The sequence below is a fragment of the Elephas maximus genome, chromosome 27 (assembly GCF_024166365.1).
Source record: "Elephas maximus indicus isolate mEleMax1 chromosome 27, mEleMax1 primary haplotype, whole genome shotgun sequence".
NCBI lineage: Eukaryota > Metazoa > Chordata > Mammalia > Proboscidea > Elephantidae > Elephas > Elephas maximus.
Window position 1 is genome coordinate 29648042 of NC_064845.1, and position 26783 is coordinate 29674824.

The window sequence follows — 26783 nt, forward strand, 5'->3', positions numbered from 1 at the left end:
CCTCTACTTCTTGGGACTTGAGCTAGCAGCTTACCTGTGGTCTTCCTGCCAATCTTAGGATTTGCCCATTTTCACAGACTGTGAGCAACAACCCTGGTCTCCGGCCTGCCGATCTTGAGTTTATAGCTCCTGTGGCTATGTGACTCAGAAGCCTCTTTCCTGACCCATGGACTTGGGACATTCCTGTCTCTCCAGCTTCGTGAGCAATACACTTTCAGTTGCCTATCTCATGGCTACATCAACTCTCCAGCCATAGGTCGTAATTTACACTGCTGGGAACTTTATCACCTTCCCCTTCCACAAGACATCACATGGGTCCATAACTGATTGGACCTAGTAAGGAAGAACTGTCAGTGACTCTGGACTTACTGGTAAAACAGTTGCATGCTAGAGGGTGGGAAATTAATCCCACAAAAATTCAGGCACCTTCCACCTCAGTGAAGTTTCTAGGGGTCCTGTGGTGTGGGGCATGTCAAGATATTCCTTCTATTTTGCTTCTTCACTGTCCACCTTTGGCATGCATATGAGGCTACTAAAAATATCATGGCGTGGGTTAGGTACACCTTTGTCCTCAAAGTGATACCTTTGCTTTTTAATGCTTTAAAGAGGTCTTTTGCAGAAGATTTGGGTACAGATGACAATATTTAAAGACTAAAAAACAACAGGCTATCTCCAGCTTGTCAGAGAACACAAGACGTTAGATGCTAGTCATCAGGTCTAATGTAGAGATGAAAAAAGTGGCCAACACAGGAGCCTCCTGGACTCTGCCCTATCCCCTGGCTGGGTTGCTCTAGCTTCCTGATCACCATTGAGCTATTCCTCTGAGGTTCCCTTACACAGTGGCCTTTGGGTGCTGAAAGCTCAGCTCTGTTTCATTGTTTCAGTTAAGCCAAGAAAGAAAATTCCTTAGTCTCTGTCCCTTCATCTGCCTCCAATACTGCTTTAGTTTTCTTTTCCACATTATCTTTCTCCCCTCCTTCTTCTCTCTTTTAGCTCAGCACACACACAGACACACTCACTCTTTCAGCCCCTCTTCACACAGAATGATCCCAACCAGAGGCCTTATGACTACAGCCGAGCCCATGTTCACAGACGACAAGTGATGACCACTACTACTCCTCTAGGTGGATAGGTGACAGTCTGCACCACACACTTTGTGACCCAAAATCAGATTCTACTCAAGAATAGTGAATGGACTCTTAGGCTTCTATATCTGGTAAGAGCCCAAACCAGCTGGTAATAGGACAGAAGTGATTCAAGGGCTACAATAATCAAGACAGTGCAATCTAGTAGCCCATCTACGTATATTGAAAGAAAACAAAACAAGACTCAGTGAGCAAATATAAAATGAATCATTACAATTTCTTATAGATGGCTCAGAGACAGCAGTCCATATCAAACCACATAAAGAAGCAGACCGTGATTGCTTCTACAACTCCCCAAAGAATCAAAATCTTTCCCAAATGCAGATACAATCCTGGAACTGCCAGATGCAGAATATAAAAAACTAATTTACAGAATGCTTCAATACATCAGGGGTGACGTCATAAATGAAATAAGGCAATCTACAGAAAAAGCCAAGGAAGACACTGATAAAGCAGTTGAAGAAATCAAAAAGGTTATTCAAGAACATAGTGGAAACATTAATAAGCTGCAAGAATCCACAGAGAGACAGCATTCAGAAATCCAAAAGATTAACAATAAAATTACAGAATTAGGCAACGCAACAGGAAGTCAAAGGAGCAGACTCGAGCAATTGGAATGCAGAGTGGGAGATCTGGAGGACCAGGGAATTGACACCAATATACCTGAGAAAAAATCAGATAAAAGAATTAAAAAAAATGAAGAATCCCTAAGAATTATGTGGGACTCTACCAGGCAGAATAACTTGCATGTGATTGGAGTTCCAGAACAGGGAGGAATAACAGAAAACACAGAGAGAATAGTTGAAGATCTGTTGGCAGAAAACTTCCCTGACATCAAGAAAGATGAAAGAATAGCTATCCAAAATGCTCATTGAACCCCATTTAAGATTGATCCAAAAAGAAAATCACTAAGACATATCATCATCAAACTTGCCAAAACCAAAGATAAAGAGAAAATTTTAAAAGCAGCCAGGGATAAAGGAAAGGTCTCCTACAAAGGAGAATCAATAAGAATAAGTTCAGACTACTCAGCAGAAACCATACAGGCAAGAAGGCAATGGGATGACACATATAGAGCACTGAAGGAGAAAAACTGCCAGCCAAGGATCATATATCCAGCAAAACTCTCTCTCAAATATGAAGGCGAAATTAAGACATTTACAGATAAACACAAGCTTAGAGAATTTGCAAAATCCAAACCACAGCTAGAAGAAATACTAAAGGAAATTGGTCACAAAATCAGTAATATCAGATACCAACACAACACAAGGTCACAGAACAGAACATCCTGATATCAACTCAAATAGGGAAATCACAAAAACAAGTTAAGATTAATTTTAAAAAGAAAAAAATGCTCAAAACAGGGAATCATTCAAGTCATTATGTAAAAGATCACAATAATCAAAAAGAGGGACTAAATACAGGAGGCACAGAACTGCCATATGGAGAGGAAAACACGGTGATATAGGACGATACAAGTTAGGTTTTTACTTAGAAAAATAGGGGTAGATATTAAGGTAACCACAAAGAGGTCTAACGATTCCGTAACTCAAAATAAAAACCAAGAAAAACATAACAACTCAACCAACATAAATTCAACTACTATGAAGATGAGGAACACACAATTTACAATCAAAAACGTCTCAGCACAAAAAAGTAAGTGGAAAAATGAAATTGTCAACAACACACACAAAAAGGCATCAAAAGGACAGCACTAATCTATAATTACACTGAATGTAAATGGACTAAATGCAGCAATAAAGAGACAGAGAGTCCCAGACTGGATAAAGAAACACAATCCGTCTACATGCTGCCTACAAAAGACACACTTTATACTTAGAGACACAAACAAACTAAACCTCATAGAATGGAAAAAAATATACCAAGCAAAAAAGAGCAGGAGTAGCAATATTAATTTCTGAAAAAATAGACTTTAAAGTCAAATCCGGCACAAAGGATAAAGAAGGACACTACATAATGATTAAAGGGACAACTGACCAGGAAGATATAACCATATTAAATATGTATGCACCCAATGACAGGGCTGCAAGATACATAAAACAAACATTAACAGGCCTGAAAAGTGAGATGGACACATCCACAATTACAGTAGGAGACATCAACACACCACTTTCGGAGAAGGACAGGACTTCCAGTAAGAAGCTCAATAGAGATACGGAAAACCTAATCGCAACAATCAACCAACTTGACCTCATAGACTTATACAGAACACGCCACCCAGCAGCTGCAAAGTATACTTTTTTTTCTAGTGCACATGGAACTTTCTCTAGAATAGATCACATATTAGGTCATAAAACAAACCTTTGCAGAATCCAAAACATCGAAATATTACAAAGCATCTTCTCAGACCATAAGGCCATAAAAGTGTAAATCAATAACAGAAAAATCAGGGAAAAGAAATCAAATACTTGGAAACTGAACAATACCCTCCTCAAAAAAGACTGGCTTAAAGACTGGAGGGAATAAAGAAATTCATAGAATGCAACGAGAATGAAAACACTTCCTATCAAAACGTCTGGGACACAGCAAAAGCAGGACTCAGAGGTCAGTTTATATCGATAAATGCACACATACATAAAGAAGAAAAAGCCAAAATCAGAGAACTGTCCCTACAACTTGAACAAATAGAAAGCGAGCAACAAAAGAATCCATCAGGCACCAGAAGAAAACAAATAATAAAAACTAGAGCTGAACTAAATGAAATGGAGAACAGAAGAACAATTGAAAGGATTAACAAAGTCAAAAGCTCGTTCTTTGAAAAAATTAACAAAATTGATAAACCATTAGCCAGATGGACTAAAGAAATACAAGAAAGGAAACAAATAAGCCAAATAAGAAACAAGATGGGCCATATCACAATAGACCCAACTGAAATTAAAAGAATCATATCAGATTACTATGAAAAACTGTACTCTAACAAATTTGCAAACCTAGAAGAAATGGATGAATTCCTAGAAAAACACTACCTACCTAAACTAACACAATCAGAAGTAGAACAACTAAATAGACCCATAACAAAAACAGAGATTGAAAAGGTAATCAAAGAACTCCCAACAAAAAAAGCCCTGGCCCGGACGGCTTCACTGCAGAGTTCTACCAAACTTTCAGAGAAGAGTTAACACCACTACTGCTAAAGGTATTTCAAAGCATAGAAAATGATGGAATACTACCTAACTCATTCTATGAAGCCACCATATCCCTGATACCAAAACCACGTAAAGACACCACAAAAAAAGAAAATTACAGATCTATATCCCTCATGAACATAGATGCAAAAATCCTCAATAAAATTCTAGCCAAGAGAATTCAACAACATATCAAAAAAATAATCCACCATGACCAAGTGGGATTTATACCAGGTATGCAAGGGTTGGTTTAATATTTGAAAAACCATTAATGTAATCCACCATATAAATAAAACAAAAAACAAAAACCACATGATCTTATCAATTGATGCAGAAAAGGCGTTTGACAAAGTCCAACACCCATTCATGATAAAAACTTTTAGGAAAATAGGAATTGAAGGAAAATTCCTCAACATAATAAAAGGCATCTAAACAAAAAAAAAAAAAAAATTCTTTTTTTTTTTTTTATACAAAGCCAACAGCCAATATCACTCTAAATGGAGAGCCTGAAAGCATTTCCCTTGAGAACGGGAACCAGACAAGGATGCCCTTTATCACCGCTCTTATTCAACATTGTGCTAGAGGTCCTAGCCAGAGCAATTAGGCTAGACAAAGAAATAACGGGCTTCAAGATTGGCAAGGAAGAAGTAAAATTATCTCTATTTGCAGATGAGATGATCTTATACACAGAAAACCCTTAGGAATCCTCCAGAAAACTACTGAAACTAATAGAAGAGTTTGGCAGAGTCTCAGGATATGAGATAATCATACAAAAATCACTTGGATTCCTCTACATCAACAAAAAGAACAACGAAGAGGAAATAACCAAATCAATACCATTCACAGTAGCCCCCAGGAAGATAAAATACTTAGGAATAAATCTTACCAAGGATGTAAAAGACCTATACAAACAAAACTACAAAGTACTAGTGCAAGAAACAAAAAGGGACCTACATAAGTGGAAAAACATACCTTGCTCATGGATAGGAAGACTTACATAGTAAAAATGTCTATTCTACCAAAAGCCATCTATACATACAATGCACTTCCGATCCAAATTCCAATGACCTTTTTTAATGTGATGGAGAAACAAATCACCAGCTTCATTTGGAAGGGAAAGAAGCCCCGGATAAGTAAAGCATTACTGAAAAAGAAGAAGAAAGTGGGAGGCATCACTCTACATGATTTCAGAATATATTATAAAGCCACAGTAGTCAAAACAGCCTGGTACTGGTACAAGAACAGGCACATAGACCAACAGAACAGAATGGAGAACCCAGATATAAATCCATCCACATATGAGCAGCTGATATTTGACAAAGGCCCAGTGTCAGTTAATTGAGAAAAAGAGAGTCTTTTTAACAAATGGTGCTGGCATAACTGGATATCCATTTGCAAAAAAATGAAACAGGACCCATACCTCACACCATGCACAAAAACTGAATCCAAGTGGATCAAAGACCTAAAGATAAAGACTAAAACGATAAAGATCGTGGAAGAAAAAATAGGGACAACCTTACGAGCCCTAATTAAAGGCATAAATGGAATACAAAACATTACTAAAAATGACGAAGAGAAACCAGATAACTGGGAGCTCCTAAAAATCAAACACCTATGCTCATCTAAAGACTTCACGAAAAGAGTAAAAAGACCACCTACGGATTGGGAAAAAATTTTCAGCTGTGACATCTCCGACCAGCACCTGATCTCTAAAATCTATATGATTCTGTTAAAACTCAACCACAAAAAGACAAACAACCCAATCAAAAACTGGGCAAAGGATATGAACACGCTCTTCACAAAAGAAGATATTCAGGCAGCTAACAGACACATGAAAAAAAGCTCTCGATCATTAGCCATTAGAGAATGCAAAGTAGAACTACGATGAGGTTCCATATCACTCCAACAAGGCTGGCATTCATCCAAAAAACACAAAATAATAAATGTTGGAGAGGCTGCGGAGAGATTGGAACTCTTACACACTACTGGTGGGAATGTCAAATGGTACAATCACTTGGGAAATCTATCTGGCGTTTTCTTCAAAAGTTAGAACTACCATACAACCCAGAAATCCCACTCCTCAGAATATAACCCAGAGAAATAAGAGCCTTTACACGAACAGATATACGCACACCCATTTTTATTGCAGCTCTGTTTACAACAGCAAAAAGCTGGAAGCAACCAAGGTGTCCATCAACGGATGAATGGGTAAATAAATTACGGTATATTCACAAAATGGAATCCTACGCATCGATAAAGAACAGCGACGAATCCGTGAAACATTTCATAACATGGAGAAACCTGGAAGGCATTATACTGAGTGAAATTAGTCAGAGGCAAAAGGACAAATATTGTATAAGACCACTATTATAAGATCTTGAGAAATAGTACAAACTGAGAAGAACACATACTTTTGTGGTTACGAGAGGGGGGAGGGAGGGAGGGTGGGAGAGGGTTATTTGCTGATTAGTTAGTAGATAAGAACTACTTTAGGTGAAGGGAAGGACAATACTCAATACAGGGAAGGTCAGTTCAACTGGACTGGACCAAAAACAAGGAAGTTTCCGGGATAAACTGAATGCTTTGAAGGTCAGCAGAGCAAGGGTGGGGGTTTGGGGCCTATGGCTTAAGGGGACTTCTAAGTCAACTGGCAAAATAATTCTGTTATGAAAACATTCTGCATCCCACTTTGAAGCGTGGCATCTGGGGTCTTAAATGCTAACAAGCGGCCATCTAAGATGCATCAGTCGTTCTCAACCCATCTCGATGAAAGGTGAATGAAGAACACCAAGGTCACACGATAACTATGAGCCCAAGAGACAGAAAGGGCCACGTGAACCAGAGACTTACATCATCCTGAGACCAGAAGAACTAGTTGGTGCCCGGCCACAACCCATGACTGCCCTGACAGGGAGCACAACAGAGAACCCCTGAGGGAGCAGGAGAACAGTGGGATGCAGACCCCAAATTCTCATAAAAAGACCAGACTTAATGGTCTGACTCAGACTAGAAGAATCTCGGCGGTCATGGTCCCCAAACCTTCTGTTGGCCCAGGGCAGGAACCATTCCCGAAGACAACTCATCAGAAATGGAAGGGACTGAACAATGGGTTGGAGAGAGATGCTGATGAAGAGTGAGCTACTTGTATCAGGTGGACACTTGAGACTGTGTTGGCGTCTCCTGTCTGGAGGGGAGATGGGAGGGTAGAGAGGGTTAGAAACTGGCAAAACTGTCACGAAAGGAGAGACTGGAAGGAGGGCGCGGGCTGACTCATTGGGGGAGAGTTAGTGGGAGTATGGAGTAAGGTGTATATAAGCTTATATGTGACAGACTGACTTGATTTGTAAACTTTCACTTAAAGCACCATAAAAATTATTTTAAAAAAAAAAGGAAAGTAGTTATCTGCAGAGGATGGCAGGGCTTTGCTCCAAAATCCTGGAGATCTGCGCAGTGATTCACCAAGAAGGGCCTGTCCTTCAAAAGAAGGATGAAGAAAAAGGCATTGGCCAGATCAACGGCTGCATACCAGGTACCAGGAGATGTGTTAATTTGCAGTTCACTCCTCCAAGGAAACTCCTCTTCCAATGGATTGGCTGCTCACACCAGATCATAAAATGGAGGCTAATTACATAACATCTGCCAAACCCTGGGAATCATCACCTAACCAAGCTGACACATAACATTAACCATCACAGTGGTGATGAAAATGTTCTGAAGTAGGTACTGATGATGGTTGAATAAGATTGTAAAAGTACATAAAGCCAGTATACTACACACTTAAAAATTATTAAAACAAATTTTATGAGAAATCTACCAGTTAAAATAGAATAAACTATGAAGTATAAAGTGATCTGGAAAAATATTACCACAAAACCAAAGAAATTCCCGCTCAGGTGAGCTGAAGAAAGGGTGTGTTTCTGGAGCTAACGTTCCCTAGCTGTGAATAAGGGGTGGCTGTGGAGGACTTGCAGCAAATGGCTCAACCTCTGGTGACTGAGGCAGAGCTGGAGATGGAGGACCTGGTGCTCTATAGAGCTCTTATGTTGAGCAGGAGCCGGATCGACATCAGCAGGTGATCTGGGAGCCATTCAGGAGGTGGCTACGATTGAACTCTACGCCTCCAGCTGACTGCCATCTGACGCTGGTGATGGAGCTGGTGACGGAATAGTTGGTGCACCGTGGAGCTCCAGTGTTAGTGCAGGAGCAGGATCAACATCAGCAGGTCATCCAGGAGCTGGTTCTGAAAATGACCCATGTGGTCCCTGTCCGCTGGAGCTCACAATCTGTAGGGGAGACATGAAGATGGATAAAAGCATGAAAACAAACACATGCAAAGAAAAAAGCATATTTTATAGAGAAAATAAAGCAGGGTGCTGTGAGATAAAGTTGGGGTGTGGTCCAGGAGGTCTCACTAAGGTGACATTTATGTCTGACCAGAATGACAGGAGGCACCAGCCCTGCGCTAGTCTGGGGACAGCGTGCCAGGGAGAAGACAGAGCTGTTGCAGAGACTGGGACACAGATGTGAGTTTGTCCAGAGAAGCGGTTGAAATGCAGCCAGTAGAGCTAGAGGGAGCTGAGGAGGAGGGGAAGCAGGGAGGAGGAGAACAGGTCCAGGACCCATGACCTGGTGGGCTGGTGGAGTTCTCTCTTGCTCTGTGATAACAACACCCCCAAAACTAATGACTCACAACACACAACAGCACACAGTCTCTCTGGGCCAGGAACCCAGGCATGGCTTACCTGGTGACTTCTCCAAGTTCTCAGGAGCCTGTGGTTGTGGTCTCAACTGAGTCTTGACTGGGGACGATCTGTTCCCTACTCACTTCCGTGTTATCAGCAGGACTCCATGAGCTTTTGGACTGGGGGGCCTCACTCCTGTCTGTCTGTTGATCAGGACCCTCCCTCAGGTCTTTGTCACATGAGTCTCTCCATGGGCAGGTCATACATCACAGCTGCTGCCTGAAGGGAGAGAGAAAAATAAACGACAGACACGGGATGACTGAGAGAGAAACAGAGAGAGAGGATAAAAGAGAGCCACCACGGTGACCCCACCTGGGTGGCCCCACAGACCTCCCCAAGGTCATTCCACCCCCCAGGCCATGCCAGCCCTTGTCCTCATGGGGTCCCTGGTAAGTGGGGGCTGGGAGGAAATGTGCACAGAACTGATGAGGCAGAAAGTTGTTGGATGAGGCAGGGTCCATTTGGGAGAGAGGTGGTGGGGGTCAGGGAAGGAGGAGCCATGTGACCTGGGGAGATCTGGGAGGCGAGGAGTAATAATGAGGATGATGAAAATTGGGCTGCTGCTTCAGGAATAGCACACATTGAGGGCAACCCCAAGCTCCATCCCCACGGCCTCTCACCACACTGGGTTCATGGGGCTGAGTCTGACCGTGGCTGGGCCTAGTCCATTAGCTTGGGTGCCTTGGGGAGGCTGGGGGCTGGGGTGGCAAATGGGGAGGCCTCTTTCACTTCCCTGCCCTGACCCCGCTGATCACACAGAACGCAGGGATGTAAGTCTACCCAGGGGTTTCAGTTCAGACGAGGCCGTAGGGAGGGACTGTCGGGGTCACAGGCTAAGTCAGCACTCTCACCTGGACCTTCTCTGAGATCCAGCTCACCCTGAGTGTAGCAGTCAAAGTGCAGCCCTACCTACTGGCATTGCCTGGGCCACTGCTGACCCTGTGCCAGCCCAGCTTCTGCCAGATCCTGCTGCAGTAATTAGAGGTTGATTCCTATATCTGGGGACATGGTCAGGGCTAGATGGTACAGCCCACAGGCCGACCCATCCAGCATGGGAGAACTGGGAGCTCCTCAGAGGCACAAGGGCTTGAAGGGCAGAAAGAGAAGGAGGCAGCTCAGAGGGGCTCTTGACGCCTCCCTGGCCGCTGCCGGCACTGTCTCTGCAGAACTCTCCGCAGGAGATCCCCAAGGAAAAGGAGAATGGCATCGTCTCCTCGGTTTACCCCCAAGAAACGGGCGATGAAGGGCTGCCGCAGGTTCTGGGTGAGTGCAGGGGGAGGGGAGTGACGTCCCTACCCAGGGACCCAAGATGCCCAAGACACCACCCTGTGGACCTCAGGTCACTCCCAGGGCTTTCCCTCTCGAGGGTCCCCAGTCCCCTCACAAGAAAATGATATCCCCCCCTCCGTATTCTCCTCCCTGCCCTGGCCAGCTACAAAGTCACTCTTCCCATATTTGTAGGAATATCAGAAATGAGGTTTTTATACTGTCTTCACTTCACATAAGCCCATGCATATTCTGCCTGTTGCTGCTGTTTGTGTTTAACTTTCAACACCAGGGTCTAAGGCAGTAGTCGGCTGGGTCCTCGCACAACTTCTCCCAGCTTCACACATCATCACACTTGGCAGGCTTCTTTTATCCTAAAACGAGGGGCTTAGGCTATGACACATCTTTTTCTACAACCTGTAATCTCAGGGAACACATCACGTGACCCCTTCAGGTCAGGGGCTGTAGCCTGACTCGCTGCAGAATGTTCCAGAAGGGAGGCCTGTCCCCACAGTGACTGAGCCTCTCTCTGCTGCTGGCCCTGGACTGATGCCTTCTGCAGGGCTGCAGGAACACTTACATGTGTCCTCACACACTCACCCACCCAGGACAGACTCCCAGGAGTGGCATGCTTGGGGGGGAGGATGTACACATTTCAAGTTAGGATCACTAGAGCCAGACTCCTTCCGAAAACAGCGGTCGCAGTGCTGTGCCCCAGCAGTTTGTGATGCTGGCCACGTCTCTGCATTGAGCCTGTTCCAGGTATTATGGTTCCTTTCTGTTTTGCCAGTCTGCTGTCAGGGTGGCCAACAGAACTGCAGGGTGGCTCTGAGGCACCCGTTGGCCCTAAGAAGCTGAACCGCCTCTCAGTCTTTTACCGATCATTCACATTTGCACTCCCTGGGCCATCTGTTCAGATCCTCAGTTTTACGGGGGTCTTTCTCCCACCCCAGGGTCTCTAGGTTCTCAACCTTGTATTCGTCTGGGTGCTCCATAGCTTCATGTTCTCAAAACCCCGTTTAATGCACAGAAAGAAAAATCCATGTCTTGCCTATCTCATTGGTGTGTCTGCTGTGTGCACTGTCTCCAGCTGGGAGGGAATGAGCTTACACCAGACCTTCCCCTCTGAGTCAGGAGCAGAGCAGGCTTCATGTTGCACAGAGGGAACATCATGGAACACTAATGTCAGACAGTTCTGGGCTCTGACCAGGTGACCTCGGGAAGACACTGGATATCACCAAGCCTCTGTTTTCTCAATGGGGTGTTTTGTGAAGACTCACTGGGATACTGCTCTTCCTTCAGGGAGATAACAATGGTTACTTAGTTAACGAAATCCCTTCAGGTTCCTAATGTTTGTAATCAGCCCCCACCTCCAATTCTGCTTGGAAATCCGAGTCCTGTTTGCTGCTGAAGGCACTCATGTCCCACCTCCTGCCACAGGTCACTGAGGGAGGGGGAGTGCCTGGTCTAAGCTCCGGGCCCCCAACCCTCCTGGTGGTTTATGGGGTTGCCTCTGACAATATGTTCCTCCTCTGTCCCACCTCAGTGTGTCTGTGGTTCAAACGAGGACCTGGATGAGGCCTGGGTGATGAAAACCTTCAAGGCAGGCTCACTGGAGAAGCTGGTGGAGCTCCTGGTGCCCGCTTTCCTAAAGGGTGACTTCTCCTACATTGACATCTTTCTGCGAACCTATAGAACCTACGCCACCACCCAGCAAGTCCTAGACCAGCTGCTCCAAAGGTGACTGCCCTGCCCTCCAAAGCCCAATGGGGCCTCTACTCCCTACCAGCTGTGAGTCTGGAGAATGCCACTTCACCACTCAGAGCCTCAGTTTTCTCCCCTGAGAAGTGGGCTGATAAAGGTCCAATCAGCTAGAATTACTGTCAGGACCACATGGGATAAGCCACAGAAAGTGTATACCCGCAGCACAGCTCTATGGTAAAGGGTGCTGGAGGGGCTGGGATCTTCACATGTTCTCCATCACGAAGAAGCTGTCTGCCTTACACCTCACTGACTACGTGCCCTTGAGCAAACATACCTCCCATTTGTAAAGGGGATGTTGAGATTCCATTTAGTGTGTCCTTGTCCTTGGTATCAACATCACTGGATTTGGTTTTTGGTTTTGGCTTGTCCTTGGTATAGCCAGAAAAGAGATCCCTGGAGGCTGGAAGAGAGGCTACAGGACTCTCAGATACCTGGGAAGGTACTGGGTGGGTTCACTCATTCACCAATGATCCGTGAAGCCCCTGCTGTTGCAGACACTGTTCTGGGTATTTAGCATTGTTCAGTGAACAAAGCAGATAGGAATCCCTGCCCTCCTGGGCCTCCGTTCCAGTCCGAGAATGAGACAGGAACACTAGACATCTTAAGCAAGTAGTGTCCACAGTGCATTAGATGTGACACCCTCACACCACCTCTAGGTATGGATGTAACCACCCCTATTCTGCGGCACCCCAGGAGCAGCTGAACCGCAGGAGCAGCTGAAAGGGTGAGTGGACTTTGTGTGGAGAAGGAGGGGCTCTATCTCTACAGAAGGACGGAGGTTTCAGGGGACCTGTGTCTGGATTGGGGTTGGCAGACCCTGGGCCACATTCATCTAGATTCCACTAGAGGGATGAGTTTAGGGGCGGCCCCTGCAGGATGTAAGCAATCATAGAGAGATGGGAGTGGAACCTGGGTGTCCTGGGGAGCAAAGGGGAGGCTGGGGGCTCAGAGAGGCTCCTGAGACAATTCATCCTCCCAAAATTCCTTTACATCACAGGTTGCCCCCTTCTGAATTTTGGACCCAAAACAGGAAGTGTGGGGGGGGTGGGGAGTGGAGAAAATTGCTCCCAAATCCCCGTCCCCAGTCATGGGTGCTCAGCTGCATGTGGGGCCCCTGTCTGAGGGGAGAACAGTGTCCATGGGACAAGGGACCCTCACACACGTGCAGACAACCAGGGAGCATGCTGGTGCACACGCTCCAGAGGAGGGGCATCATGGCCTGGACATCTGGGTCAGGAGACGGACCCTGCGTGTCACCCAGCATCAGATAATCCTGAAGCACTACTGTGTGCCGGGTTGCGAGATAAACATGCAGACACATATTTCTGTGCCCTTAGAGGGTTACTGTCCAGTGAGGAGAGGGCCAGGGGACAGAAATGGATGTAATTCAGGCTCACCAAGGAGGGAGAGTTGGTCAGACCATGGATGGGGAGCTCCCTGGGATAGGGCTCTGTCCTAGCCCCCCTGTCAGTAACCAGGCTGCCACTGCCAGGATAACCAGAGTGTGTAATACAGGGTGGCCCTGACCTTTGGAAGGACAGGGGCAGACAGAGGGACTGGCCCATTGCAAGGGTGCCCTGGGAGGTCAGTGTGGTGGGAAAAGCCAGGCCTCTGACCCTGCTCTTCACCACCCATCCCTAGCGCCATCTCTTTTATCCTGGGCACATGGCTCAAGGAATACTCGGAGGATTTCAATCAGCCCCCAGACTTCCCCTGCCTAAAGCTCGTGCTGGAGTATGTGCAGGTGAACATGCCAGGTTCACATCTGGAGCGCTGTGCCCAACTTCTCTTGGCACAACTCGTTCAAATGGAGGTCACTGAGGCACAGCCAGAGAGTGAGGAAGACTGGGCATGACTGCACGTGAGCTTGGGAGGGGCACGACGGAAGAACCCCAGGGGTTGGGGTTGAGCCAGAGCTCAGAGTAACTTCAGACTCTCTTCTGGTGGACCACAGTCTGGGAAGACTTTCCGGGGTGGAAAATCTTGGGAATGGGCTTCTCTTTGTGGCAGTGGGTGTTTTCCATCATTGGCAAGGCATGAGGAGAGGCAGTCATGTTGGTGAACCTGTCTCCTCTTGCAGCTTCAGAGCCGGGGCCAGCGCCAATGGTAAAAGGAGCTCGAGAGCTATCTTCGCCCCAAGAACCGGCGACTGGACAATCTCCTGGGGTACATTCGTTTCCTGTAGCAGCACCAAATTGCCATAGTGCACCACCTATTATGTCATCGGCTGCAGCACTGGCACCAGATGGAGAGCTGGCTGGAGGGGTGGACCCCTCTCCTGGGCCACCTCCAGATATGGCTCCTGGACCACAAGCTGATGTCAATCCTGCTCCTTCTGCTGCTCCAACACCAGAGCTGCAGAGAGCACCAGCTATTCCATCACCAGCTCCATCGCTACCACCAGACCCAGAGCAGCCTGAAGGGTGGGATTCTTATCCTGGGCCACCTCCTGAAGCGGCCCTTTTACCAGCTGGTGAGGTTGATCCTGTTCCTGCACCAAAACCAGAGCGCCACAGAGCACCACTGCTTCCATCACCAGCTCCTGCAGTGGAACCTGACGAACAGCCAGCTGGAGGCTCAGATTCGTATACTAGGCCACCTCCAGAACCAGTTCCCGGACCATTGGCTGATGTCAATCCTGCTTCTGCTCCTGTTTCAACACTAGAGCTTGACGTAGCCTAGGTCTTCCCCCAGGTCCATCAGCAGCATCAGATGGAGAGTCCGATGGAGAGGTGGATTCCATCGTGAGCCACCTCCAGAACCGGATCCTGGAACACCAGCTGACGTCGATCCAGCTCCTGCTCCAACACAAGACGTCGACAGAGCAACAGCTATTCTGTCACAAGCTTCAGCTCTGGCAGCGGATGGATAGCCCGCTGGAGGTTCACGTTCTTAACCAGGGCCACCGCCTAAGCCAGGCCATGGACCACCTGGTGATGTCGATTCTGATCCTGTACAGACACCGACGCTCAATACAGCACCGCCTATCCCATCACCAGATGGAGAGCCCACAGAAGAGCTGGATTTTTACCCTGGGCAACTTCCAGAACACACTCAAGGACCGTCTCCTGAGTCAGATCCCGCTCTTGCAGGAACATTGGAGCTGGGTACAACAACAGGTCCTCCATCACCAAGTCGAGCACTGCCACCTGACAGACAGCCTGCTGAAAGATCAGATTCTTTCCCTGGGCCAAGACCATAACCAGCTCCTGGACCGCATGGTGAGGTCCATAACACGCCTGGACTAACACTGGGACTCCACAGAGCAGCATCACCAGCTCCAGCACTGGCACCAAATCGGGAGAAAGCTGAAAATGAGATTCTTATTCTGGGCTACATTCAGAGCTGGCTCCTGGACCACCAGCTGATGTCAACCCTGCTCCTGTACCTCTACCAACACTAGGGCTCAATATAGCCCACAGCCGTCCATCTCCATCTCTGGCCCCGGCACCAGGGGAAGAGCCTACTGGAGGGCCCGATTCCCATCCTGGGCCACCTACAGAAATGGTTCCTCAACCACCTGCTCCTGCACCAACACCGGAAGTCCTTAGGGCACCAGCTATTTCATCACCAGGTCCGGCAATGGCGATAGACAAAGAGTCAGCTGGAGGGGCGGATTTCCATCCTGGGCCACCTTCAACTGGCTCCCGACAAACAGCTGATATCGATCCTGCTCCTACGCCAACACTGGAGCCCCACAGGCTATTAAGTCCTCCATCGCTAGCTCTGCCCCGGGCACCAGAGGCAGAGCCACTTGCCATGCCTCCTCCACAGCAGCTCCTCATTCACAGCCTCGGAACCAGACATTTTCTTCTTCTCACCTCAGTGGGTGTTTTTTCACTTTTGTTGTGGTATTTTTCCAGCTCAATTTATACTTTATAGCTTAGACTGTATTAACTGGTAGATTTCTTATTAAAGAAAGGTTTGTTTTAATAGCTTTAAAGTGTGTCATATAGTGGCTTTACCTACTTTCACAATCCTATTGAACCACCACCAGTATCTACGTCAGAACACTTTCATCACCACTGTCATGGTTCATGTTACGTGTTAACTTAGGTAGGCCATGATTCTCAGGGATTTGGCCGAAATTATGTAATCATCTTCCATTTTGTGATCTGATGTGATCAGCCAATCAGTTGGAAGAGAAGCTTCCTTGGGGATGTGGCCTGAAAATTAATATATCTTCTGGGGTATGCAGCCATTAGTCTCCCTGATGCCTTTTTCTCTATCCCTGTTTTAAAGGACCACCAGAAGCAGTTTGCCGTCACTTGGTCAGGCCAGCAATACACCTGCACTAATTTATCTCGGGGGTATGTCAATTCTCAAGGTGTATGTCATAATTCAGTCCTCAGGGAGCTTGATTGCTTTTCCTTTCCAGAAGGCGTCACATTGGTCCATTACATTAATGGCATTATGCTGACTGAACCTAGTAAGAAAGAAGTATCAATACTCTAGACTTATCGGTAAGATACTTGCATGCTAACCCAAAAACCAAACACACTGCCATCGAGTCGATTCCGACTCGTAGTGACCCTATAGGACTGATTAGATCTGCCCGATACAGTTTCAAAGGAGCACCTGGCGGATTCGAACTGTGGACCTCTTGGTTAGCAGCTGAAGCACTTAACCACTGTCTGCCACCAGAGTTTCCATTGCATGCTAGAGGGTGGAAAATTATTCTGACAAAAATCCATATGCCTACATTTCAGTGAAATTTCTAGGGCTCCGGTGGTGTGGGGGATGTTGAAATATTCCTTGTAAAGTGAAGAATTAGTTGATGTATCTGGCCCTTCCTACAGCTAAAGAGGAGGCACAACATTTGTTGGGCCTCTTTGGGTTTCGGAGGCATCATATCCCTCATTTGGGTGTGCTGCTCCAGCCTATTTATCACATGGTTTAGAAAGCTGCACCTTTTGAGTAGGGCCCACAACAAGAGAAAGCTCTGCAACAGGTTCAGTCTGACGTCCAAGCTGCTCTGCCACTTGGGCCGTATGACCTGGCAGAGCCAGTGGTTTTGGAAGTGACAGTGGCAGACAGAGATGGTCTTTGGAGTCCTGTTTAGAGTCTCTGGCAGGCCCCTATTGGTGAATCACAGTGCAGATCCTTAGGATTTGGGAGCACAGCCCTGCCATCCTCTGCATTTAACTACTCTCCTTTTGAGAAACAGCTTTTGGCTTGTTACAGGGCCTTAGTAGAGACTGAACACTTAACCGTAGGACACCAAGTCACAATGCATCCAGAGCTGCCCATCATGAACTGGGTGTTGTCTGACTTACGGAGCCATAAAGCCAGATGTGCAGAGCCGCACTCCATCATTACATGCAAGTGGTATACATGATATCAGGCCTGAGCAGGACCTGAAGGCTCAAGTAAGTCGCACGAGGAAATGGCCCAAATGCCCATGGCCTCCACCCCTATTACATTACTTGCCCTTTCCTAGTCTTCATCTATGACCTCATCATCAGTTGACTGAGGAAGAGAAAACTGATGTCTGGTTTACAGGTGTTTCTCTGCATGATATGCAGGCACCATCTCAACATGGAGAGCAGCAGCAAAGCACTACAGCCCCTTTCTGGGACCTCCCTGAGGGACAGTGGTGAGGGAATAGCCTCTCAATGGGCAGAATTTCAATCAGTGAACATGAGTTTTCACTTTACTTGGAAGGATAAATGGCCAGATATGCAGTGGTACACTGATTCATGGGTTGTGGCCAATAGTTTGACTGGATAGCCAGGGACTTGGAAGGAACATGATTGGAATTTGGAGACAAGGAAGTATAAAGTAGTGGCATGTGACAGACCTCCCTGAACAGGCCAAAGAAGCAAACATATTTGTATCTCATGTGAATGCTCTGACTTAGGCAGCGTTCTCTAAAGAAGCAAAACCAGTAAAGTGTATAAATACCTACAGAGAGAGAGAGATTTATATCAAGAAAATGGCTCACACGGTTTTAGAGGCCATAACATCCCAAGTCTGTGGGTCAGGATACAGGCCTCTCCTTATTCATGTACCCTCAGGTGCTCGTGTACCCAACATCGGTAGGCTGGAGAGCACGGCTTTTACCCACAGGCTGTGAAGGTCAACAAATCCAAAGAGTGGCAGGCAAGACCGCAGGTAAACTGTTAGCTCAAGTCACCAAAACTGGAGGTGAGACGAACAGAAGCCAGCTGCAGATTCCAGAATGACAAAAACCCCCGAGCCCTGACAGAATGTCTGCGTAAACTAGATGTAGGACACACACCCAAGGAAACTCCCCTTCAACCAAATGCCTACTCACATCATATGGCAGCATGGGGGTAATCACATATTAAATCTCAACAGGGAAGTGACCACAACATAACACGACTGCCAAAACTCTGAGAATCACGGCACAGCCAAGTTAATACACAATCTTAACTATCACAGTTCACCCCTTTCCAACTCTACACATCTCCTTAAACCATACATGATCTCTGAATAAAGACAATTATAAAGGCATTCTTGTGCTAACATGATACAATGAACACACATACAACCAAAAATGCACTAGCCCTTTTTACATCTTATATTTTATAAGTTGAGAAAACAAAAATATTTGATGCACACATACAAAGCAGAAACACTCATAACAGTTACATTCCTTGTTTCTGTAGTTGGTCACATGGCCATAAGTGGTATTTAGAACTACCTTCTTCCACCACCTATTCCATGTTCCCTTTGCTCTAAGCAAGCACCTCAGCTCGTCGTGGCTCTTTCCTGGTGGGGTGGCCAAACGGTCATTTGTAAAGGGTCTGGGCCATTAGTAGTCCTGTCGTAACTGAATTGCTGTAATTTTACACTGACATTAATCACAAGGCATGTGTGATTGTTAAGATTGTGTGTGTCAACTTCGCTGGGCCACGATTCTCTGTGTCTTGGCTGTTGTACGATGTTGTGATCACTTCCCTGTTGAAATCTGATATGTGGATTTCAGATCTGGAACCCCCATAATGGAACCTTCCGAGTGGTATCAGTGCAGGTAGGGCCTGTGGTGGCTCACTCCCCACTCAGCCTTTCTCTCTTCACCCTCTGCCATGTACTTCCTTCCTGCTCATCTTGCCAAGGCTCTTGGCTTGCTCTGGATCCTGCAGCTGTCCCTTGTTCATCCGACCTCCAGTTCTTGGGACTTATCTGCCGATCCTGGGATTCATCAACCTTCACAGACTGGGAGTTTAAGAGCCCTGCTCTCTAGCCTGCCAATCTGGTCTTTGCCAGCCCCTATGACTACATCAATCACAAGAAGCCTCTATCCTGATGCATGGATTTGCAAATCTACAATCACATGAGCTGCTTCCTTGATGTAAATCTCTCTTTCTATACATATTTATACCCTTGACTAGCTTTGCTTCTCTAGAGAACCCAGCCTAAGACAGTTGGTACCGAGAGTGGTTCTGACAAACAAAATTTTAAGGATGAGTTTTCTAAATTAATTTTCAAGTCTGGTTAGTTTCGAAGATGTTGACTCTGCTCTCAGTAGTAAAGAAGGCACTGCTAATCCATGGCATGAGGCAATTCAAATATGCAAATTATCACCACCAACAGATCAGGTATTGGTGAAAGGCGAGGCTCTGGGTGATCGCATATATGATACATTTCAACAATTTTCTCATAATGTGAAGTATACAGAAGCTGGTTGGTTGGTCCTACTTTCACTAGACAAACTGGTGAAAGGAAGAGATGCACTCAGGGCTTCAGTGTCAAAGCTCAAGTGCAGCATAAACAACCTCAAAGTGGAAACACTTGTGCTTTGAAAGAAAGTCTTATTTCTTGTAGCAATAACACTGATATTGCCAAAAACCAAACCAGAGTCTTATTGTAAGAGTGGCTGAATTACAATCCTACTTCAATTGCCAAACTCAAGAGGTGTCTGAAGTTAAAATGAGGGCACTAATTGGGAAGAAATAAGATCCTGAAACTTGGGATGGGGACATATGGGAAGATAATTAGAAAGCTGGAGACACTGAGCCCCTAAATTCCATTTAATCACTCCTGTTGGTAGGGTTGCCAATAGAACCACTTCCATCGGAAGAGATTACTTGACGTTTGTCTGCTACACCACCCTGCCCAGTAAAAGCATTAGCCCCTCCACTTCCATTTAATGAAATTAGCCCTTCCTCAGCTGCCTCTAAAGAGCCCTTGCCTGAGCCATTGCCTGGGGCAGCATCGGAGGCAGATGGTTTACAAGACAATGCTGAACGTTCTCAAAACAATCCCACACTACAGATTCTGGCTTCTAGGCATATAACTAGACTTAAGTCCCAGCGAACCACAAAAGGTGAAGTACAAAGTGTGACCCAGGAGGAAGTACGCTACACTCCAAGAGAAGGACTTGAGTTTTCTAATATGTACAAACAGGAACCTGGGGAATAGGTGTGGGAATGGTTATTAAGGGTGCAGGATAATGCTCCAAGGAACGTAAACATGGATTGGACTGAGTTTATTGCTATGGGTCCACTAAGCACAGATTCTTCATTCAGTGTTTCACCTCAAGAAGTTAGGAAAAGATCTAATAGTTCCTTTGGTTAGGTTGCTGAAGCATGGGTCACGCAGTTGCCTACAGTAAATCAAGTTGAAGTACCAGACATGCCTTGGTATACTGTAGAAGACGGTATTCAAAGGCTTAGAGATACTGGCATGCTAAAATGGATTTCTCAGGTTAAACCCACAGACCCACACATGGAATGCCCAGAGAACACACCTTTTACCACAACTGTGAGGAAAAAAATTCTGAAGGGAAATTCAGCATCCTTGAAGACTGCTGTGACTGCTATTTTATGTAAATCAGATTTTACAGTGGGAACTGCCCTAACTGAACCAAGACACCTAAATACAATAGGGTTGATTGGACCCTGTGATAGTAGGGGCCAAGTGGCAACACTCAATCAACAAAGACAAGTGGACGTGGTTACAGTAATGGATGGCAGAATCAAAGCAGTAATCAGAAGAGTGTGACTCATATGGACTTAAGACTACTTAGTCATGGTGTCCCTAGGAGTGAATTAGATAGGAAATCTACTAAATATTTACTTGATCTGTACAAACAGAAGAACTCTAGTTCAGGTGAACAGCAGTCTAACAAGAATCGCTCTCAGTCAACTCCCATACTTGAGCAAATTTACGGACCCCCAACCCCTTCAATGAAGGGGAGGCCAGGTCCCCATGAGGACGGACTCCAATACACTGTCAAAAATTTATATGCTCAATTCTCTCCTAGCCTTCCCTAAAGGTGTCTACAACCTTTTATGAGAGTGACTTTTCATTGATGAAAAGAAAATAATCAGACTTTTTGGGGATTACCGGACAGTAGCTCTGAACTGACACTAATTCCAGGAGACACAAAACGGTACTGTAGCCCACCAGTCACAGTGGGGGTATATAGAGGTCAGGTTATTAATGGAGTCTTGGCTCATGTTTGTTTCACAGTAGGTCCAGTGGGTCCCTGAATCCCCCCATAGTAATTTTCCCAGTTCCAGAATGCATTATTGCAAAAGATACGCTCAACAACCGGCAGAAACCCCACGCTGAATCCCTCACAAATGAAGAAAGAGCTATTTTAGTAGGAAAAGCCAAGTGGAAGCCATTACAGCTGCCCCTACCTAGGAAAACAGTAAACCAAAAGCTATACTGCATTCCTGGAGGAATTGCAGACATTACTGCCACCATCAAGGACTTAAAGGATGCAGGGGTGGTGATTCTCACCACATCCCCCATTCAACTCGCCTATTTGGCTTGTGCAAAAAACAGATGGACCTAGGAGAACAACAGTAGATTATCAAAAACTTAACCATGTTGTGACTCCAACTGCAGATGCTGTTCCAGATGTAGTTTGATTGCTGAAGCAAATTAATACATGTCCTGATACCTGGTGTATAGCTGCTGAACTGGCTAATGCCTTTTTCTCCATAACTGTTTTGAAGGACCATCAGGAGAAGTTCACTTTCAGCTGGCAAGGCAAGCAATACACCTTCACTGGCCTACCTCAGCGCTCCATGAGCTCTCCAGACCTATGTCATAATTTAGTCAGCAGGGACCATGATTGCCTTTCCCTTCCATAAGATGTCACAGCTGGTCCACTACATTGACGGCATTATGCTGATTGGACCTAGTAAGGAAGAAGTATCAATGACTCTGGACTTATTGGTAAAACATTTGCCTGCCAGAGAGTGGTAAATTATTCCCACAAAAATTCAGGCACCTACCACCTCAGTCAAATTTTTAGGGGTCCAGTGGTACGGGGCATGTTGAGATATTCCCTCTAAACTGAAGGATAAGTTACTGCATCTGGCTGCTCCCACAACTAAAACAGAGGCAAAATGCCTACTGAGCCTCTTTGGAATTTGGAGGCAATACGTTTCTCATTTCGGTGTGCTACTCCAGCCTATTTATCAATTGACTTGAAAAGTTGCTAGTTTTGAGTGGGGCCCAGAACAAGAGAAGGTTCTGCAACAGGTTCAGGCTGCTGTGTAAGCCACTCTGCCACTTGGGCCATATGATCCGGCTGATCCAATGGTGCTTGAAGCGTCCGTGGCAGATGAAGATTCTGTCTGGAGACTTTGGCAGGCCCCTACTGGTGAACCACTGCACAGACCCTTAGGATTTTGGAGCGAAGCCCTGCCATCCTCTGCATTTAACTACTCTTCTTTTGAGAAACAGCTTTTGGCTTGTTACTGGGCCTTAGTAGAGACTGAACACTTAACCATGGGACACCAAGTCACCATGTGGGCTGAGCTGCCCATCATGAACTGGGTGTTGTATGACCCACAGAGACATAAAGTCGGATATGCACGGCAGCACTCCATCATTAAATGGAAGCAGTATATACTAAACCGGGCCCAAGCAGGACTTCAAAGCCTGAGTAAGTTGCATGAGGAAATAGCCCAAATGCCCACGGTCTCTATTCCTAGCACATTACCTTCCTTCTCCCAGTCTGCACCTATGGCCTCATGGGGAGTTCCTTCGGATCAGTTGACTGAAAAAGAGAAACTTGTACCTGGTTTACAGATGATTCTCTGCAATATGCAGGCACCACTCAAAAGGGAACAGTGGCAACACTTCAGCCCTTTCTGGGACCTCCCTGAAGAACAGTGCTGACAGGAACTCCTCCCAACAGGCAGAACTTTGAGCAGTGCACCTGGTTGTTCACTTTGCTTGGAAGGAGAAATGGCCAGATGTGAGCTTCTATACTGATACATGGGCTGTGTCCAAAGGTTTGGCTGGATGGTCAGGGACTTAGAAGGAATATGATTCAAAAATTGGAGACAAGAATTTATGAGGAAGAGGTATGTGGATAGTCCTCTATGAATGGGCCAAAGAAGTGAAGATATGTGTGTCATGTGAATGCTCACCAAAGGGTGACCTCACCAGAGGATTATTTTAACAATTAAGTGGATAGGGTGATGTGTTCTGTGGAAACCAGTCATCCTCTTTCCCCAGCTACTCCCGTCATTGTTCAATGGACTCATGAACAAAGTGGCCCTGGTGGCAGGGATGAAGGTTATGCATGGAACCAACATGGCCTTCCACTCACCAAGGCTGACTTGGCTACAGCCGCTGCTGAGCACCCAATCTGCCAGCAGCAGAAACCAATACTGACTCTCCAATATGGCACCATCCCTTGATGTGATCAGTCAACAACCTGGTGGCAAGTTGATTACACTGGACAACTTCCATCACGGAAAAGGCAGCGTTTTGTTCTTAGTGGAATAGACACTTACTCTGGATAAGGATTTGCCTTTCCAGTATGCAACACTTCTGCCAAAACTACCATCCGTGAACTTACAGAATGTCTTATCCCAGTCATGGTATCTCACACAGCATTGCCTCTGATCAAGGGACTCACTTCACAGCAAATGAAGTGCAGCAGTGGGCCCATGCTCATGGAATTCACTAATCTTACCGTGTTCCCCATCATTCTGAAGCAGCTGGTTTGACAGAATGATGGAATGGCCCCCTGAAGTCACAATTATGGTGCTAGGTAGGTGGCAATACCTTGCAGGTTTGGGGCTGTGTTCTCCAAAGGCTCTATATGCTCTAAACCAGCGCCCAGTATATGGTACTGTTTCTCCCATAATCAGGATTCATGGGTCCAGGAATCAAGGGGTAGAAATGGAAGCGGCACCATGCACTATTACTCCTAGTCATCCACTCATAAGATTCTTCTTCCTGTCCCTGCAACCTTACGCTTTGTATGTCTAGAGGTCTTAGTTCCAAAGGGAAGAATGCTACCACCTGGAGACGCATCACTGATTCCACTAAACTGGAAGCTACGAATGCCACTTGGCCACTTTGGGTTCCTTATGTCTCTGGATCAACAAGCAAAGAAGGGAGTTACCATACTGGCTGGTGTGATTGATTCTTATTACCAAGAGGAAATCAGATTGATAGTACATAATGGAAGTAAAAAACAGTATGTCTGGAATGCAGGAGATCTCTTAAGCCGTCCCCTAGTACTACCATGCCTTGTGATTAAGGTCAACGGAAAACTACAGCAACCCAATTCCGACATGACTACTAATGGCCCAGGCCCTTCAGGAATGAAGGTTTGGCTCATGGCACCAGACAAAGAACCACGACCTGCTGAGGTCCTTGCTGAGGGCAAAGGGAATACGGAATGGGTGGTGGTAGAAGGTAGTTCTAAATACCAGTTGCGGCCATGTGACCACTTGCAGAAACGAGGACTCTAATTGTTATGAGTATTTCTGCTTTGAATGTATGCATCAAATATTTTTCTTTTCTCCACTTATAAAATGTGAGATGTCAACAGGGCTAGTGTGTTTTCGGCTGGATGTGTGTTAGCTGTATCATGTTAGCTGCAAGTGTGACTTTGTAATTGTCTTTCTTCAGAGATTTTGTATGGTTTGGGTAGATACGTACCAGTGCCAGGCTGACAAGGCATGGACTGTGATGGTTAAGACTGCATGTCAGCTTGGGCTGGGCCATGATTATCAATGTTTTGGCAGTTGTATAGTATTGTGATCACTTCCTGTTGAAATGTGATGTGTAATCACCCCCAAGATGGAATCTGCTGAGTGGCATCAGCAGAGGCAGGGCATGTGGCAGTTCACCGCCCCTCAGCCTTCATCTCTCCTCCCTCTGCTGCCTACTTCCTCCCTGCTTGTCTCGCCAAGGTGTTTGGCTGGTTCTGGACCCTGCAGGTACCTCGAGTTCACCTGACCTCTGGTACTTGGGTCTGGAGCTAACAACCTAGCTGCCAATCTTGGGATTCATCAGCCTTCACAGCCTGTGAGCAACAGCCCTCCTCTTTGACCTGCCCATCTTGGGTTCGCCAGACCCTGGGGCTACATGAATCAGGAGAAACCTCTATCCTGATCCATGGACTTGGGTTGTTCCAGCCCCTACAATCATGTGATTGATACACAAACACACACACACACATATATATACATACACGTATGCATATATATATACGCTTTACTGTTTTGCTTCTCCAAAGAACCTAGCTTAAGACAGCACATATGCCCAGTTACCAGGTGCTGTCTCGTGTTGCCTTCTCATACTCCCTGTCTGTATTCCTTGGTAGCTCTAGTCCAAGATGGCGAATCCATGCCGCATTAGCTGGTAGGGGACCTCCAGTCCATAGCTGTTTTCTCTGTTCTCTATCAGTTTCTTATTCCATTTGATGCTTGATCGAGTTCTTTATTCCTTCATTTGATGCTTAACGTTCCAGAACTGATGTATATATTTGTTTTGTTTTTTGGGTCTTTGCTCCAGAGAGATGGCATGCTGCTTCTGTGTATAGTGCCATGTTGGAAATGTCTTGTTTTCTTTATGTTGAGTCGCAATCCATACTGAAGGTTGTCATCTTTGATCTTCATCGGTATGTGCATTAAGTCAGCAAGCAAGGTTGTGACATCTGCATATCTCAGGCTGTTAATGAGTCTTCTTCCAATCCTGATGCCCATCCTTCTTCACGTAGTAGGATTATTTGTTCAGCATACAGATTGAAAAAGTATGGTGAAAGGATACAACCCTGACACACACCTTCCTTAACTTTAAACCACTCAGTATCCCCTTGTTCTGTTCAAATGACTGCCTCTTGGTCATTGTACAGGTTCCTCATGAGCAAAATTAAGTGTTCTGGAAATCCCATTCTTTAAATGTTACGCATAATTTGTTACAATCTACACAGTTGAATGTCTTTGCATAGTCAATAAAACAGGTAAACATCTTTCTGGTATTCCCTGCTTTCAGCCAAGGGCCATCTCACATCAGCAATGATGCACCTTGTTCCACGTCCTTTTCTGAATCTGGCTTGAACTTCTGGCAGTTCCCCATTGATGTATAGCTACAACCAGCTTCGAATGATCTTCAGCAAAATTTTACCTGTGTGTGATATTGATGATGTCGTTCAATAATTTCTGTTGCATCACCTTCATTTGGAGTGGGCACAAATATGGATCTTGTCCAGTGGCTTGGCCAAGTACACGGCTTCCAAATTTCTTGACACAGATAAGTGGGCACCTCCAGCACTGCATTCATTTGTTGAAACATCTCAATTGGTATTCTGCCAATTCTTACAGCCTTGCTTTTCGCCAATGCCTTCAGTACAGCTTGGACTTCTTTTTTCAGTAGCATTGCTTCTTGATCATATACTACCTCCTGAAAGAGCTGAACATCGACCAATTCTTTTTGCTACAGTGACTTTGTGTATTCCTTCCATCTACTTTTGGTGCTTCCTGGGT

General features: G+C 45.8%; 1 long non-coding RNA gene across 1 annotated transcript in view; it reads right to left on the minus strand.

Moving 5' to 3' along the window:
• Positions 1-8517: 8517 nt before the first annotated feature.
• The window catches only part of LOC126068376 (uncharacterized), a 131239-nt gene continuing 112973 nt past the window's right edge, over positions 8518-26783 (minus strand). Inside the window, exons 2-3 of the long non-coding RNA XR_007515663.1 lie at positions 9034-9252; positions 8518-8574 (exon numbers count right to left, since the gene is read on the minus strand). This is a non-coding gene — a long non-coding RNA (uncharacterized LOC126068376). The remainder of the gene's footprint in view (positions 8575-9033; positions 9253-26783) is intronic.